General features: G+C 39.7%; 1 long non-coding RNA gene across 2 annotated transcripts in view; it reads left to right on the forward strand.

The window, feature by feature from the left end:
- Nucleotides 1-19351, forward strand: part of LOC127536169 (uncharacterized) — a 358454-nt gene that overhangs the window by 53861 nt on the left and 285242 nt on the right. The window lies entirely within an intron of this gene.

Consider the following 19351-nt stretch of genomic DNA (forward strand, 5'->3'; position numbering starts at 1 on the left):
AATTTAAAGTCAAAGAAATTAGGATATTTTTTCAGTCTACTTAAATTGTATTGATATTTTTGCGTGTTTCAAAAATGCAGAAAAAAATCTGTAAAGTAAAAAGAGAAAAAATTTTAAAAATTATAGAGTTTTAAAAATTATTTATTGATTTATTTTTGTTTCACAATGCAGGGTTAAATAATTTCAAACAAAATTGTGTACAGTGTGGTCATTTGATTACTTGTGTGCAGTCGTTCTTGAAATTCAGTGATTTCAAAGATCCTGAAGGATTTTTGTCACTTTTCTGGTGTGTAATTTTTTCTGCAAATTAAATCCATTAATAGAATAAAAACATTCAATCTGGATCCACAGTCTACAAGTTCAGATTTAAGTGCATCACATCATTCAGTGAAGCTCAATAATTTTGTTCTATTTTGGGAATTATAACTCCAGTAATTGTTTAGCTCTACTTTTACTCTATTTTTACTTTTTTAAAAACTATATACAAATGATTGAATAAAAAGTTGAATCCTTCATTTCAGTAACAAACTGCCATAATGTAAACATATTCAATTAGAAGTAAAAATCATGTATTTGAAATCCTAGTGGTTGACTACTTAACTATTCAGTCTTACCAAGCAGGGCCAGAATGATGTACATACAGTATTAAAAGTAAAAGAACAATGTAGAAAAAATACCTATGTTGATTTATAGATTGTTATTATTGTTTTTATGTTTCACAATACTTTGTAATGTAATAAACTTCAAGTCTAAAGTGCTAAACATAAAATAAATCGGTTAGGTCACTTAGATATGTTGTTTTTTGAAAGAAAAGCCATTTTTTCAATGAACATAACATTAAATTAATCAGAAATACAGTCATTGTGAATGAGGTAAATGACTATTCTAGCTGGAAACGGCTTAATGGAATATCTACATAGGGGTACAGAGGAACACTTCCAGCAACCATCATTCCTGTGTTCTAATGCTACATTATGTTAGCTAATGGTGTTGAAAGGCTAATTGATGATTAGAAAAGCCTTGTGCAATAATGTTAGCACATGAATAAAAGTGTGAGTTTTCATGGAAAACATGAAATTTCCTCATTGACCCCAAACTTTTAAATGGTAGAGTATGATCTGTATATCACTTGTCTACATGTAAAAAAGCATTTTAAAGTGGCATTTTTTCAGAATCAAAGCCTTTGTGCAGTTACCACAGTTATCTCAAACCTCAGTGCTGTTCAGGTGAAACGCGTCGTTTAAAGTATGACCGGACCACCTGTGTTCCTTCACTAGGGGGAGTACTTGCTTTTCATATCGCTGTCACAATATTCCCCCGACATATGATATCCTTGATGATAAGACAGCCATTTTCAGGGGACTCTATTGTATTGTGTCATTATCTGCTCCGTGTTATTGTTTCCTGTGCTGCCCTCAGTTTGACCCCTTCAATAGTTCCCCTGAGCTATGCTGCAAACTCAGATAGATAGTCCTCCGAAGCCTGGTGAGCCTCCACCACTGCCTGCTGACAGAGATAAGAAATCATACACCACAGGGTGAACACGGACTATCATCCATCTGGAATGAGAGGTGTTGTTCTCAGCAAAAAACCTTTGAACAATATCATTTAACTACAGCGTCGGTGCTTTGCTGAGAGCTCTGCGAGGAGCTTAGGAAAATCCAAAAAGGGGCTCGAGAGTGAAGAAGATGGATACGCTTGTGTGCTTTCTGAATGTGAGACTGAGTGATGAATGCTGCATGTTTTGATGAACCTCCACTGTCAGTGTTTTCATCTTTTAGTGATAGATTCTTCTGTTTCTGCGATGGTGCATTCGAGGACCAATCTTTGGACTGTGGAAGGCAGGATCAAACCTAACCCCCCTCCCTCCAGAGACTCCCGAGGATCAAATTACATCGGCCAGAGCTTGATGAAACCATAACACCAGCTCATCCATCATAACCACAAATTTCACATGATTTTGTTCCATCTTATCTCATGTGATTAAGCTTCTGTGAACAAACAAAAGCTGCAGGGAGTTAAAGTTCAAGGGCAGCTGCCAAAGAGTTTTAAATGAGTTTACAGCTGATCACTTTTCACATTCAGCATCGTTGATTGTGACATTTGCTTGATAAACAATCAAATCCACACACAAATAAACACTTACACACATAAACAAAATCAAGCCTTTAATAACAGTAAAAAAAACACAAACACTAAAAATCAAAACACAAACAGCTGAGTGCACTATGTTGTTTCACACATAAAGCACAAATAAATCTGCAGAATTAAAATTGTGAATAAGCGAGCAAGAGCCGAGCAAATATACAAACAATCAGAAAATTAAAATAAAAACACAAATAAGCTGGCATAAAATAAACAAAAGCAAACAAAACAGCAAAAATGAACCACAAATGCACTAAAGCAATCAAAAACATGAATAAAAGCAAAACAGTAACACAATAAACAAATTGTTAAACACTTCAACACAAACACAAAAACAACTCTTTACCAAACAAGACATGACTTACCACTTGTGGATGGAACGTCTGTCTTCAGGACAACCCTTATAGGATTTTCATTTCAAACAGGGAATGATGACTGAATGAACACAGCTCGATGAAAAGCTTTCATTTCATGTACATATCTCTAATTTAGTCAAGAAACTCAAATTGAAGATTGGCTTTTATTTCAAAAATAAAACACAAAAAGCTGTCAATTTGTTTTTACTGTTTTACTGTTTCAACCCAGGACTGGACAGTGTTGGTTGACCTGGAGAGGCACCTGAAAATACCAGCACACATCGTCCGGTCCCCATTGAGAGAGCATCTAGGTGGCTCTGGCTGAAAAGCAGGGAGGAGTGGGGACAGCAGAACGCCACTTGGACACAGGCTGAGGCTCAGTCGGGTCACCTGGACGAGGGTGTCTGTTGTAAGACCAGAAACTCCCAGTGACTCCAGGAAACAACACATGCATCCAAATGTGTGTGAATCAAGGGATGCTTTCGATGGAGGAGGTTTATTGTTTATTTATGTATCATGCATCTGCTGCCTTGACCAGATCTCCCTTGTAAAAGAGATCTCTAATGTCAATGGAACTTCTTGGTTAAATAAAGGTAAATGCAATAAAATAATGCAAAACTACTGAGCAAATGTCTAAAAATCTTTGAACTGATCTGAATCACCAAGCGATTTATGATTCCCTCCTCTATCTAGGATTATTCTCTCCTCCTCTGCTGATTGGACCAGACCAGGATTTGTTTTTTTGTTTGTTTTTTTTCAAACTGGCCCAAACTGCTGTGCTCTGTAAGCCCTCTGAAAAACAGAATTTTGAAATGAAAGTGATAAAAGAAAAAGCCGCCCCATCCCCTCAGGAGCAGAGCTGCTGTCAGCCGTGCAGCTCGGTGTGAGCAGGACGCCGTTTATCAGCAGCATCTCTACTGTATAGTTGTCCACTAAGCCAGGATGAGCCACAGTTTATCCTCTCACATCAGGTCAATAATTTTTTTTTTTCTCCGGCACAGACCTGGCAGCTCTTCTCCTTCCATCGGTCAATGCTGGGTACGAGCCCTCGGAGCCTGAGGGCCAGGCGGACATCGATCTGTGTGCAGGGTTTGTGCTAAACATGTTAATAACACATAAGTTCCTCTGTACAGTCCCAGAGATGAAGAAGCATGCGCTCCTGAGGCATCATTCAGAATGAAAAGGAGATGATGGACTCCAGCGGCTTTATGTTCGTCTGTGTATGGGCAGGGCCAGTCTGTAACACATCATTAAATACAGGCTACACACACGTCCAATGAATGCTGTATATGGACTGAATAGGGCTTTTCATTGCAAATAAGGTGTGATGTGATGTGTGTCATCGGCACCTTTAATATGAAAAGGTGCATTGAGACGTTATGGAACACGGGCTATTATCAGACCTCTTAAAGGGCTAATTTCAGCTAATAAGATGATATTCTTTCAGCCTTACTTTCAAATGAGAAGATCAGTATCAATTATGTCTCTCAGGTACACAAAATACTAAAAGACTGTGAGCAGAGGAAACATTAGTCTCCATCAAAGAAAAAAAAACCCATCAAACTCATTTCAAAGCTCTCATATTTACACTTGGTCTTCTTTAACAATGACTGACAGAGAATGATCACTCGGCCTGAACCTTGGGGTCGCATTGGGCGCATTGTTTTGGTATTCAGCTTTGCAAACTCCAGACTCAACAGGGGACCAACTCTGAACCTCAATGTGGATTACCTACACAGAGCCAAACTAGAGACTAGCTGTGGAATACAGACTCCTCAGGAGATGGTTAAAGATGAAAACCAGCTGAAGTAGATCAAACATGGGACCTCAGGTACACACAGTGCCGCTCAGTGTGTGTTATCAGTGAAACAACAACAGTTTGCTGACACATTACCAATACTGACTTCAGAGGCGTACTGTTAGTTCACCTGGTTGAGCAGGAGCCCTGTCTGTAAAGGCCTGACTCCTTGCTTTGATTCTGGGATATAAATGTTTGTTGTAAGTCATTCCCTCTCCTATTCATCCTTTTCTGTGTCTCTTTAATGACAAAGCATAAAAAAGGCCAAAAGAATGTAACAACCTTCATAAGACCATATGGTGAAAAAGCAATAATGCTACTTTAACAGCCACAGCATCGCCGTGCCACCCAAAACATGGATATTTAGTCTTAATATTAATCAATCAATGAATCAATCAAAGTTGATTTATATAGTCCTGTTCAACAACCCAAAGGGTGACCAAAGTGCTTCACAGTGAAAACAAGATAACTTAAAAACAATACAATAGCATAAAACAGAGGCGGCAGTAAAATATACAATCAAACAATAAAAATAAAGAGCAATAAAACAACGCTAAAATGAACATCTAAACATTAGTACATAAAAAGTAAATGTCACCGTGCAGCTAGGTATTAAAAGTAAATGTAAACAGAAAGGTTTGAGCATTGATGGTGCATATCAATGTGCAGCTACCCCAGTGTTTATATTTTGACCTAGGTACTTCAAATAGACACTGATCAAACAACCTCAGAGCTCTTTTTTGGCTTCGTAAAGTTAACAGCTGGGAAAAATATGGTGGAGCAAGACCGTCAAGAGCTTTAAAAACAAACATTTAAAGTTAAAAAATTCTTCTCGACTAGAAGCCAGTGGAGAGCGTAAAGGACAGGGGTGATGTGCTCACATCTGGGAGTGTTTGTAATAGAATTTTTTGGGCATATTTAGTCTGTATTGTAAGGAATGAGGAAATATGGAGTGAAAAAATTAATACGACATTCAGCACAGGTCTCTGGTTGGAGTCAAACCCATGATGCTGTAGTGTTTAAAAAATAAAATACCTTTTTAAGTGTGAACACACTGGTAGATAGGATTCACTTTGCTCCCTGATGGGGTTGAAGTTGTAAGCTTGAAACTCTGTAAGATGGACTCAGCATGCCTCTTTCTTCATTCTACAACACACTGAGACAGTTTCCGTGATTATTGTGCCAGCGGTCATCTTTGCCCCTATTTTCCCCTCACAGAGAAGTGACTGCTCTCAGTCACTGAAGCAACAGCATCCAGTGTCCTTCTGTTTTGATTTTGTCTTTGGATTCTAGATTCACACACTATAATGTGCAGATGATGTTCCCGCCTCTGTTTCCATCCACCGTCTGTCGGCTGATGCAGCTCAAGCTCACCAGCTCTCCAGGACTCTGCTCACACACTGTACGACTATCCTGCACTAGACAATGACAAGCTGCAGTCCTGGAATACTTCAGTCAGGTACATTTGAACTGGAAACCAATTCCAGGTACAAGGTGCAAGTTGACAGAATTGGTTCCCCAAGTTCGTAATATTTGAAACTGCACAATTCCAAATCCATGTTGCTGAGAATAGGATTGGTTCACTGCAGTGTTTAGTTTAGAAATCCTCTGCCATGGTGCTGGCTCATGATATGCTGTCCAGCAAATGAAAACACTCAGCAGAGGAGGATTTTAAAGGACAGTTTCAGTTAATTGCAACAGGCTAGCTCCCACTAAAGACCAAGAGTAAAAACACTAATTAGCCACCTGGATGGGCATATTGCTAACTGCATCAGTGAGCTTCATGTAAGAGTACTTGGCATTAGGCCTGTGTGTATTCATGCAGGGTAACTTGGAGGCTATATTGCTGTATTTTCTTCTGCTCTTACATGCATGACTGCTTGTGTGCTTATGTTTCTTGTGTGACCAAAGCAGGAATGTCACACCAGACACCAGAAACTTGTTGGTCTTTGCTATCACCAGTCAACTTTCCTGATTCTTGATGGCAAATGTAAAACAGAAAATTATACAATAATGAAACAAATATAACTCAACAAGATTTTAATGCAAATAAAAACAAGAACAAACAAACCCCCCTGCTGCATATAGAATGTGTATACCCACATGCAGGAACAGTGACAGAAAGAATGATAGTGTTAGTATAAAGTAACATCCGGAACTCTCTCAGCCTGGATTCTGTGTTCTGATCTGGGTGTCTCTGTGACACAGAGCGTTGCATTTTGAATTACAGTCTTCTCTAACGCTGCCTAATCATCTGATTCAAATGCTAAATACTTCCACACATGCACAAGTTACAGTGGATCCGTTGCTCCGCCCGTACTTGCTGCAGCCCGTCCACATGTTGTTGTTGTTGTCCAGTATCTAGACTACCTACAACATCTACACACCATACAGCACCATAGCAAAGTAACTGGCAGCTACACATCATGTTTTGATTTTGGAGACAAATTGGTACCAAAGTATTGGATCTTGTGACATCCTTAGACATAAACACGCTCACCTTGCAATATGTCTCAGTAGCTATGCAGCCTGTAAATACTTTACATACCACCAGGCAGCAGAAGTATGTAATCTGATTTCCGTAGCTTCCGCACATATTCAATTCAATTCAATTCAATTCAATATGCTTTATTGTCCCACTTGGGGAAATTTGTCTTGGACTCAAAAGCTGTGCCATCCAAGCAACTACAAAACAGTATTGCACATAAAAACAGTACTGCAAATATCCCAAAGGTCACACTTAACACAAACATACACCATAGTAAAACGTTATAAAAAGTAATTGCACAATCTTCAGCCTAAGCAGCATTGTTCAGGAATTTGATGGAGGTGGGAACAAATGAATTCCTGCTTTATTAGCTGCTGTTATGAGTAGTGAACATGAGAATGTAAGACTGACTTTGGGAGAAAAAAATAACCATACAGCCACCACACAGAATTAAATATTTGTCCAGCTCTTGTAGCTAACTACTGCAAAATACCTCTTAATAAAAAATTGCATCCCAGCCTGGGCCTGGGATCTTTCTGCATGGAGGACTTCAGCTTCCTCCCACAGTCCAAAAACATGTTGAAGCTAATTGGTAACTCTTAATTGTCTGTGAATATGAGTGTGACTGTTTGTCTGTATGTAGTGCTGTGATAGACTGCTGACCTGTCCAGGGGGTCCCTTGCCTTCTCCTTAAGTCAGCTGGGATAGACTCCAGCCCCCTGCGAACCCTAATGATGATTCAGCGGTGTGTAAATAATGGATAGATGGATAAAATAACAGAAATAATTACATTCTGTTTTTTGACTGCACATATTCGTCTACACACACACAAATCATAGATGGATTATGTTCATTTTTTCGTTTCTGACTAAAGAATAGCGCTACTTTTTAGCCGGCAACTGAGTTAGGAAAACATGGCTTGCTTGTGAAAAAGAAACAGTTGGATGACTCACAAGAATACAGAAAGACAAAGCCAACAAGAAAACCCCAAGTGAGCCATCACGAATCACAGCTCAAGAGATAACCACATTATGGGCTGGGAGAAGGGCAGGATCATAACATTGAAGGCTAACAAATACAAATTGTGGATTAAGGAGGCCATAGAGATCAGGAAGTGGGCAAGCAATTCCACGAACCCAGACGAGGGGCCCTATACTCTCTCACACAAGTGGGATTCCATCCTCCAGAGACCCTCAGACGGCTGGGGACGTGTGACCTGATAAAAACGACACATCATCACACGTCAGATGACGCTCTGAGGAAGACTGCAGATGCAACTGAAACATGTCAGCAAGGTGAAAACCATTTTTTCCTTACTTAGTTAAAAAGTAACGCTTTTCTAATGTATATTTGTGTTCACCTTTATTTCCCTTTCTGTATTCACAAGCAGGGTCCACACATACAGTTTGATATGCAGTTTCATAATTGTCCACACACATTAACATATCATATAGCTACAATAATGCTTCCATATTTATCATACTAGGCTGTAATTAGCTGGGCACCAGCCATCAATGGGCACAACACCAGAACCATGTTAACCAATGAAGAAATCATGAACAGCCATCCAGAGGCCTGCAATGAGGCTAATGTTCCCCAAGTCTGGAATGAATCTGATTGTTTACGACATGCAGGCACACTAGAAATATAAACCTACAGCCACTGACTGAAATTTGTTAAAGACGATCGAATTAAAACAGATGAAACAGCGAGATGGAAGCATTTGCTGAAGGTGTAAATCCCATCAGCTCGGTTGTGTCTGAAGGAACTGAGCTGACTGCAATAATCAAAAACTCTCTACGAGGAGTGTGCAGTGCCATCGATGCCCATCATGCTGAAATATGCCGACATTACACCTCACTTGCTGACTTTACATTCTTTAAAAAAAAAAAGATGCAATCCTGTAAATACGTCCTTAGAAAAAAAACAGGACAGAGGAACTGAATAGTGGGAAGCAGCTGAGCTGACAGTGACGGTGAAGTGGAACAGGACTGGGAGTTTCCACGCGCACATTTATCAAAAGCTGAGCAGCAGCAAAGCCTCCCCAGCAAATAGTGTCATTTGTGTAATTATTTTGGTGGACTGGAGCAGCGGGAAGGAACATCCATCCTATCAGCTCCTGGGAACCTTCTCCACGTTCGGCGTGAGTCAATAGATGGACAAATGACAACGCTTCCTATCAGACGCTGGGGCATGTTAACAGCAGCCAGGTCTCTGTTAGTGTGAGAAACAACCGCATCAAGACATTTCTTACAGTGCAAGCTGATCTGAGCCTGAGATCACAGATGAGCTGTCACAAAGATTGAGATCTCGATTGTGTTTCTAAGGAGGTGCGCCGAGGCTTTCGTTAGCTGATCCAGACGCGATACAGATCTTATTTGGTTATCTGTATGACTGTCAGGCAGGAATGTGGGAAATACCATTTTCAAAGCATCAGCACTGCCCAACAGCTACAGATGTTGCAATTTTCTCCCTGCAAACGGGCTCTGACTGTGATTACCACGTAAGTGACAGAGAATTAGTCTTGTTTGGAAAGATGACTCTGAGTGACACAGATGAAGTTTTTAAGTATGTGCAGCTCTAAAAGTATCTGAAGCCAGATTTGATCAAACTGACTGATTAAATAGTTCTTTGAAATGAAAAAGCAAGAGATGGCATCAGCTCTGCCGCGCAAGGATGGATTATGAGACGATGGGTTCCTTCTCACTGGCAAGAGTAAAGCCCTCTTTACTAGGAGGAAGACCTGCTTGTGACGTTTAGTTATGTATTGGATTAGAAAAATAAATGGATTTTGCGAAAATAGAAAAAAAAAAATTCCCACTCACTTGAGGTGGCTTTTGGCTTTTTTAAAGAAGAAGAGTTAATGAGCTTCATGGGCGATGGAAGAAATTCTGATGTAGCAAACCTTATCAGCAAGTGTTTCTTTCGTTGTCTTTTTCTCTACACAGTATGAAACATGGCTGACATGTTGGAGGGATCATGATTTTTCCGATTGAAAACCTGAAGACTTCTCTCCATTTTTCACCAATCCATGAAAAAAAATGTTTTATTTGCTTCTTCTTCTTCCCATCGACTGGTTTTGTGTCCAGCTTCTTCTGCTGTGTTTATTACAGCCATGCATAATGGAGGCTATACCAGCAGCTTCTGATGACACAGCTCAGCCTCGATCAAAAAAAATTTCTTCCAACATTGCTCATGAAATCAGTTTCAGACGACTTTAGAAGATGGTAAACTGTGGTTACAAAGGGACAAGCATGGTCAACAAACAACACTCAGACAGGCTGGACCATTCAAACCATTGCTGTTATTTAGTCTGTAGCAAGAAAACATTCTCCAGCAGCAGCAGCCTAGACATTGAGGTAAGGTAGGTTAGCTCCATGGATTTATTATTGTTGACACCCAACTGTGACTCCACCATCTGCAGCCTCAGCAGAAACGGAGCTTCATTCAACCAGGTTGCATTTATTCAGTCTTCAGCTGTACACTTTTGGCGAGTCTTTGCCTCACTGGGTGTTTCTTGTTTTTCAACACCACCAGGAGTAAACTCTGGAAAAGGTGGTGAAAATGCAGCAATCAGCAGTTTTCCAGGCCGTCAATGCTGCACAAGTCACTGATGTCACATTCTGTCCTCATTCTGGTGTTTGATGTGAACATAATTGCAGCTCCTGACTTGCATCTGCACGATTTTATGCATTGCACTGTTGGCCTCATGATTGGCTGATTGGAAAATTGCATTAATAAGCAGATGTGGAGGTTTTTCCTAATGATGTATCCATGAGTGCAAATTATATTTCTGTTCCAGATTACAGCACTGTTGAAAAGTTTGGGGTCACCCAGGTAATTTCATGTTTTCAATGAAAACTCACACTTTTATTCACATTCTAACATAACTGCACAAGGGTTTTTCTAATCATCAATTAGCCTTTCAGCACCATTTAGCTAACACAATGTAGCATTAGAACACAGGAGTGATGGTTGCTGGAAATGTTCCTCTGTACCCCTATGTAAATATTCCATTAGAAATCAGCCGTTTCCAGCTAGAATAGTCATTTACCACATAAACAATGTCTAGACTGTATTTCTAATTCATTTAGTATGATTTCTGTAGAAATAAATGCTTTTCTTTCAAAAATAAGGACATTTCTAAGTGACCCAAACTTTTAAATGGTCGTGTTATGTATTTTCTCACACAGTCATTTGTTACTGCTTTCCACAGCATGAGTGAGGAGGCGTGTCGCTGCTGTGCTTGGTTTGTTCCAGTGGTCACCGCATCTGTATTCATTCCCACTGCTACTTAAGATAAAACAAAGGCACAAAACACTGCATTAGAGCACTTAGAAACAAATGTTTCTTCACACTACACAAAAAATCATTATCCAAGACATGAGGTCAGGAGTGGATTTTACTTAAAACACGGCGAGCTTCGATCTGTTGATGTGGGTCAACTCATCTGCATTTTCCCCTCTTGTGTCTGCTGCTGCGGGTCTCCGGCACTGAGCGGTAACAGAGCGAGTGGGTGTGGGAGACTAATTGAGTGTCGGGGCTGTGTGAATAAAGCCACTCTGGTAATCGTCTGGCTCAGCAGCAAATGGGAGCGATAAGGAGCGCCGAGTTGATATGGTGTCAAAAAGAGGAGTTTCCCTCCCCTTTCCTGCCATCAGTCTTTCCTTTCTGTGGCTGTCTGCAGAGGAGGGCGCAGATAATATCTCCAGGAAGAGGAATGCACACTCAGCCCTTAGTGCTGATAACAACATCATCTTTTGCCACTGAATGGGCTGCAGAGGGGGTGTATGGAGTACATTAGGAAGTCACTGGCAAACAGTACAATATCTGAGCTGGTTTGTACATCTGGAGTAACAGCAGGGCCATGACTGTATACTGTATCTGTACATATATTACTCTATAATACTGAACAAGCTACTGGGGTCCTGCTTAAAGGCATGGTTAGCTCTCAGATTACTTTGATCTCATTAGTATGCTGCTCCGAGCCTCCAAGTTAATTCCTACTGTATATTATTGACAGAATGTTTAATGATGGAACGCTCTTGGAATGAAGCTCAACGGGCTTCGGGCCACGGCAGAAAATAAGTGGCAACGTCATTAAAATATGAAAGGATTTACTGTTCATCATCGAGCAACATTAAAGTCAGTAATTCTTTACGCAAACATCTGATCTGGTTACAGGATTTAACAGAAGTGAATATTGCATCATTTTATTGATATTGCAACCCCTGACTCCAAATTGGTATCACCTGTCAATTACTTCTATGTTGACCAGTTTAAATATTTGATCTTGTGAAAGATCAAAACTAACTCTTCATTTGGGGCTGTGCTAGCAGAGCTCTTCTTCTAGAGCTGAAGAGCAGAGTGGCGTGAAAAAGGCAGCATTGTAGAGGTTGTAAAAATGTAAATGTCAAATTATCTGTATCTTTTTCATTTCGTTGTAAAATAAAGAAACTCAGCTTTCAGTTGTTTATTTTTTGTCTGTTTTCATGATTGATGGCATTACAACTTTGGTCATACAAAAGGACATTTCTGATTTTCTCTTTACTTCTATTCATAGTTGTGCTGTTTCTATAGAGGTGAAAGATTTTAATGGTGCAGTAAATAAGAAAAGGCCACAGTGAATCAAAATGTGACAGGAGCAAAAAAGCACCTAGAAACTGCTTGGAGTTCAGGAAGTTAACAATGTTCACTTGTCTTAAGTCAGAGTAGAGACATCAAGCTCCTTAACCTGTCATCCCAGAGACACCTGAAACCTGTTCCAGCTGCTTTCTCTGTCCTCTTCACTAACAAGCTGCCTTGCTCCGTGTACGACAGTCATCTTATATATTCTCTTACCGTGGATCACATGTCTTGATCACAGTAGAAAGAAAATGTTATAATTTCAAATCAGTGCTTATGGTTTAAGTACAAAAGGCAACTGAAGGAATGGACCCAAGTGACAGAGCAGGTGGTATTAAAGGACTTTACAAGAGATTATGGTTGTTAAACAAGCAAATGAGCAATGAGAGGACAAGAAGGCAGGCTAGACACTGCAGGACTAAATGAAAGGATAGAAAGGACAGCAAAGCAACACCGACAATCTGGGAAAGAGTCAAACTGGCTGGTGTAGATCTGCTGGGGCTTCATGAGGAATGATGTTCAGGTGCACAAGGACGAGGAAGATCGGGTTTAGATTGTGAGTGCATCTACTGGAAAAGTGGAGATTGACAAGATGGAGGGATCTGCAGTGTGTGCAGCTGCCATGGGACAGAATAGAAGGTTTGAACTGAGGGGGCAAAAAAGAGGAAGCAGAGCAGGTACCACTCAGGACCATAGTGATGCTGCCTTCAGTGAAACATGTCAGATTCAGTTCAGCTCTTCAGAGGGAGGACTTCCAAAGACTGTATGGAGGGAATGATAATTCTCAGACTTTCATCATGATGAACTTTTCCTTCAGCCTTTGTCTAAACGTGCCGATCTTTGACAAGAGTTTTAAAAAAACTTCAAAACATTTGAAACACCATCTTCAGTGAAAATGGGCCAAGGTGTAGGCAGAAACTGTATTAACAGAACTGGTAAGGTCTCTGCTTCTACCAGAGACTCTTGAATAAACAGTAAATGGGTCAGAATGCCGTCCGCTGTCTGGTGTGCTAGTGTTTGATTGAAAGGCAAAGGCAGAATAGCTATTTTGGGTACATTACCATGACTATTATAATGCGATAATTTATTGTTTATCCAAATAGAAGGAAATGCGGTTGTTGGAAAATGCCTCTCCTGCAATCACCTGTGATGTTCCAGTAACCTAGGTCATTGTATACCGAACACGGTGCTGACGTAATCTCCCTATTGTGTCTTGGTAAAGCTGACATATGTTCTATATATTTCCTATTCAGGACGTCACATGAAGCCTTAACGAACAATGCTTATCTTGCCAACCAGTCTCTGAGTATCAGAAGCTGGGTATATCTTATTCCTGTGCTCCACAGAGCTCCATTTCACCCCTTAAACTCTTAAAACACATCAGTGAGTGACACTGTTTGTAACTGGGGTGACGTGTACAATGCACCCACTGCAGCTTAATTATGACTCCTACACATCTGTACACTAACTTGCTGCTCCCAGATATTGGTTTACTAATTGGTTGGTATCCTATATTTAATAAGAAACCAAACAATTAAGAGCAAGTCTTTCTTTCTTAAAAATTTAGAAAATATAACATAGAAAAGAATCTACAGAAAATACAAGAGTGATGCAGAAATGTGCAAACGAATCACTTCATCAGGCTGGTATTGTGCAAGTACAGGAGCATTACCATGATTCACAATCTTCCCAAATCTGAGTCTAATCGGACAAATCCTCACACATCCACATTTAGTGCAAGGGCTGTGGTGGCCATGCTTGACAGGAGTATGTGTGGGATACATAGATGTGACCTACTGTGGATTAATGGAACAGAATCCTACAAGCAGACTCTGTAGACTAGAAAAATAGTAGCAGTAGTATAGTATACTAGTGTCTGCAGCTGTCTGTGTGCACGTCCACTCCAGAGAACAATCAAGGCTTAAAGGAAGCAGCCGTGTAAAGTTACATCTGAACCATTTTAGTGCAAAAAAACTTCTAAAAATCTAGCTTTCAGGCACAGCGATGAGTTTTAGCCGTTTAATCAATAACAGAGTAAGGATTTTAAATAAATCACTGTAATGGAAGAGCCACATCAGTAGAATGAAGACTGCAATTATCATAACAGTTTCCTCTGAGATTCTCTGACAATGATACATATATTTTATTAACAGGAGGAAAGACTGAGAATCTTAAAATAATCAAATGTTGCAACAAATATTCGGTTGATATGTCTCATCTTTAGGGAGAACAGTTCAGGAAATTCCACTGTTGCAGTTATGAGAAGCAAAGACACCAGCAGCCTGTCATGGAGGTAGTCATCTGCCCAGCAGCCCCAGACCTCAGGGGGACACACAGTTCACATCCATCTTCACCGCTGTGGCAATCTGAACAGCTACAAGTGTGTTTGGTGCAGTGAAGCACAATTTCAGCTAGGTGGGTCTGCAATTATAGGCTAATTACACAGCATAGTGGTGTATTGGGGACTCTGTCAGACCTTTACTGTTTTACTTAATGACTTGTAGTTACCAGGTGAGCTAAATAAAGTTTGGTTTAATCAAACTATTCCATGGAGTCCATTGAATTCCATGCTCATTGTAAGGACAAACTATATGTGAAATTTAAGGAAACCTTTGTCAATAAACTCCATCCATCCATTATCTACACATCACTTAATTCTCATTAGGGTCACGGAGGTACTGGAATCTATCTGTTAGGTGTAGGTAACATTTTTAGGTACGATATGTTCAAAGTAAAAGTAGATATAATTATAGCAATTGCTATTAAACTGAAGAATAGACTTAAAATGTGCGTATGAACACATAATAATGGATGTTCTGGTAATCACTGCTGTTTTGATGGTATTGTGTGTCAATGGAGAACACACACACACACACACACACACACACACACACACACACACACACACACACACACACCACACACACACACACACACGTTTGTACTTCTATCTTAGTGAGGACATCCATAGGCGTAATGCATTTCCTAGAGCCTTACCCTAACCTTAACCATCACAACTGATTGCCTAACTTAATCCTTACCCTAACCCTAACCAAATCTCAATTCATACCTGTTCTCTAAAAACAAGTCTTCACCCTCAAACATGGCTGTTTCAAAGTGAGGACCGGCCAAAATGTCGCTCACTTTGTAAAAATGTCCTCACTTTGATAGTTAAATGCAGAAAATGGTTCTCACAATGTAAGCATATGTACAAGAACACACACACACACCTACACATCACAACACACACCACTACACATCACACACATCACGAACACACACCACACATCACACACACACTGTGTTTTTCTATCATTGTGGGGACATACCATTGACTCCCATTTCATATCTAACCCCTAACCCTTACCTAACCCTAACCTTAACCCAGACCAAAACAATGCCTACCCCTAAAGAAACGTTTTTGCACTTTTACTTTTGTTCAGTAATACAACAACATGGCCAAGAAAACACTGTTTAAAATTGTGGGTGACCGAAATGAGGTCCCACAAGTGACATAGTTTTCGGTTTTCCTACAGTTGTGGGGACATTAGGTCCCCACAAGTAATAGCCAGCCACCTGACCTGCACACGGACACACACACACACAACAACACACACACACACACAACACACACACACTACACACACACACACACACACACACAAAAGAAACTGCACGACATAACAAGGACAAAAATCTGAACATGTCTCTCTGTAAAGCATGACTTAATAACAACCTAGTGTGCTTGTCCTCTGTAGTGTTGTGATCTAGAGGTAAAATAATCTGATAATCTGATGTCAAGATCTGACCAACAGGTTTAGAAAAGTGTAATGCTGTCTAAAACTGTCACTTCCAATAATATACGCTATACAGACATGGAAATAACGGCCAACTCTCGTGGCATAAAAGACGATGCACAGCTCAGTAGCGCTGGTTTCTTGACGGGAATGAATCACCTCTCGGAATGCTCCTGGGTTGAAATAAATCTTGCTGCCCTCGAATGCTGACTTCTTCTGATTTTTGGAAGATCTTTAAAGAAGCTTTTTAAACGTTTGACTTAGCTTCCACGTCAGAGGCGACGGTGCTACCCCAGTGGGCCACTGTGCAGCCCTCAGTACTCCAGTATAATGTAAATTATCCCACTGGATATGAAGGAATGTCTTTAATTTTGATGTGACCAAACAGTAAGCCATGTAATGAGATAATTTACCTTCTTGATGTTGACATTGTTCTGATAGGAGTTTTCCAGCTTTATGTCTGTGCTAATGCAAACTAAATCTTTCAGCCTGTCCTCAAACCAAAACGACTACATAGGTCGTCTGTACACGCCCGTATTACGACCGAGTGTTACGTTTTGACTATGCGACCTCTGGCGGTTTGAGTAAAATATCGACACTTGCCGGTGTCACAGGTGAAACGTCACCAGATGAACAAACTTTTATGTAACACTATCCCTTTCCCTCACCCTAACCCTAAGCATAACCCTAAACCTGTGCTGGGAAGTGAGGAAAAAGCCGTTTCACGAGGGAAAAAGCCGTTTCTCGAAATTAAATCCCGTAATGTGTTTCCTTTTCCCCGTAGGGGCGCTAACGTAAAATACGCTCTCATGGGTCGTATTCCAGTGCACGTTACCATGGACCGAATGCGGTCGTATGAATTTGAGGACTTGTTGAAATCTTTGTATCTCCTAAAGACATTTAAATGAATTTGACAAATTATCATCACTTTTAATGCTTCGCACATTTCTTCAAGTCTACAAGAGAGAAAAGTGTCCAATCAGATAAAAGTCACATTTTTAGCTGAGCAGCGCCAGAAAACAAAACTACCCAGAGGGCAACAGCAAGCAAGTCCTATTTACATAGCACCTTACCTTACACAGAGGTTATTAAAGGGTGGGGTTTTTTTTAACAAGCAAAGTGTCAATTTCTTATTACCACTACACCTCAGATTTGTTCTACATGAAGCATCTCAGTGTGTATAATAGCCGTAAAATAGCTGTAATCACCAGATAAGTTTCTGCTCTAGAGAAAGCGATAAGAGTGACTGATTTGCAGTACTGTTCAAATATTTGGGGTCACTTAGAAATGTCTTAGCATTTTTTTTCCAATGACAACAATATTACATTTATTAGAAATCCAGACTAGACATTGTTAATCGTGGTAAATGACTATTCTAGTTGGAAACTGCTGATTTTTAATGGAATATCTACATAGGGGTACAGAGGAACATTTCCAGCAAGGTGTTCTAATGCTACAGTTGTGTTAGTTCATGGTGTTTGAAGGTTAATTGATGATTAGAAAACTCTTGTGCAATTATGTTAGCCCATGAATAACAGTGTGAGCTTTCATGGAAAACATGAAATTGTCTGGGTGACCCCAAACCTTTAAACAGAAGTGTACATTTATTTTATGCAACATTAAAAAGAAAAAAGAAAATGAAAAGAAAAAGTGAAATCTCTAGCGCCAGTGATGTGATGCTTTCCAGTCTCTGTAGTAACACTTCCGCTCTAATGAAACAGAGCTGAGCCTCCAGGATCCCTGATAGCTTCTTGACACAAAGGTCAGAGGTCGTACAAGCTTCAGCTGACCAAATCCCTCTGAGCTCAGTGGAGTGAAAGCACAAATAAATGATCGTTGGGGTCCTTTGCCATGTAGAGTGACAGAAAGTCAGAAAAAAAATAATCAGTGTGCTCAGACAGTGTGAGTGTGAAATTTGCTTGACATGTCTTTAGTTTATGTCTTGTTGGCAAAATAAAAAAAGAACCCTAAATTTCCTTTTGAAATGTTTTCATTTTAAATGTTCTCATATGTTTCTACCTGTGATTAATTATGGTGATCTACTGTACAGCCATGCAGCCTCCTCCACGACTTGATTCAGCAGCATGCTTCACTGTGTTTCATTTCAAATGCAAAGTCTCTCACTTACCTCTGTATTCTTTATGATCTGGTTGTCTGGACATCACTAAGCATTTGCAGACCACAAAACTGTTCTATGTTCATCTACAAAGCTATACTGGTCAAACTCCCACAATACCTCAGCGCCCTTCTCACTTTCAGTTCTAGCAGTTACCATCTGCACCTCCAAGTGGTTGCTTCTGAATGTTCCCTGGACTCTAACAGACTTTGGCTGGACAGCGTTCTCCCATCATGCACCACCGTTATGGAATAATCTTCAAAACACTCTTAAACTAGAAACATTCATATCCATTAATGAGTTTAAGAGCATCATAAAGAATACAGTGAAGGAGGAATATCAGTGTTTTTTCCTAAGAGATCACTGTCTTTGAATAGCTGTCAATCTGTTTATTGTTTTCACTGTTTATTTTTTATTCATGGATCATGTATCTGTTTTATAAAACTTTAAAATTTTGTATGGCTGCTACCTAAACAAGATCTCTAACCTTAATGGGATGTTTGGTTAAATAAAGGTAAATAAAATGAATAAATGTCAGAGCAAAAGATGATACATGATCATAATATATGCATTTTATTAATCTTTAGGAGGCACTCTACAATTCAGCATTCACAAAGCATTCCAAGAAGCTCATATTTCAGTGAAAGGTGAGGCTGAACAGGTGATTGGCTGTTATTCTCACTCATTTTGATGTAGTGGGAAAATGGAAGGAAATGTAGAAGTTGAGAATAAATTTTAATCAAGTTTTACTTACACTACCAGTAAAAAATTTGGACACACCTTCTCATTCAATGCTTTTTCTTCATTTGTATTATATTCTACATTGCAGATTCATACTGCAGATGAACACTTTTATGTTTATGACATAATTCTATGTATTCTTTTATAGTTCTCATGTCTTCAGTATTCATCTACAGTGTATAAAATAATTAAATAAAAACCACTGAACGAGAAAGTTTTGACTGGTAGTCTAAATTTAAATAACTCTTCCAGGATTCTGTACTTAATGCCGTGTTCTCTCTATTT

Source organism: Acanthochromis polyacanthus, chromosome 11, assembly GCF_021347895.1.
Source record: "Acanthochromis polyacanthus isolate Apoly-LR-REF ecotype Palm Island chromosome 11, KAUST_Apoly_ChrSc, whole genome shotgun sequence".
Taxonomy (NCBI): Eukaryota; Metazoa; Chordata; class Actinopteri; family Pomacentridae; genus Acanthochromis; species Acanthochromis polyacanthus.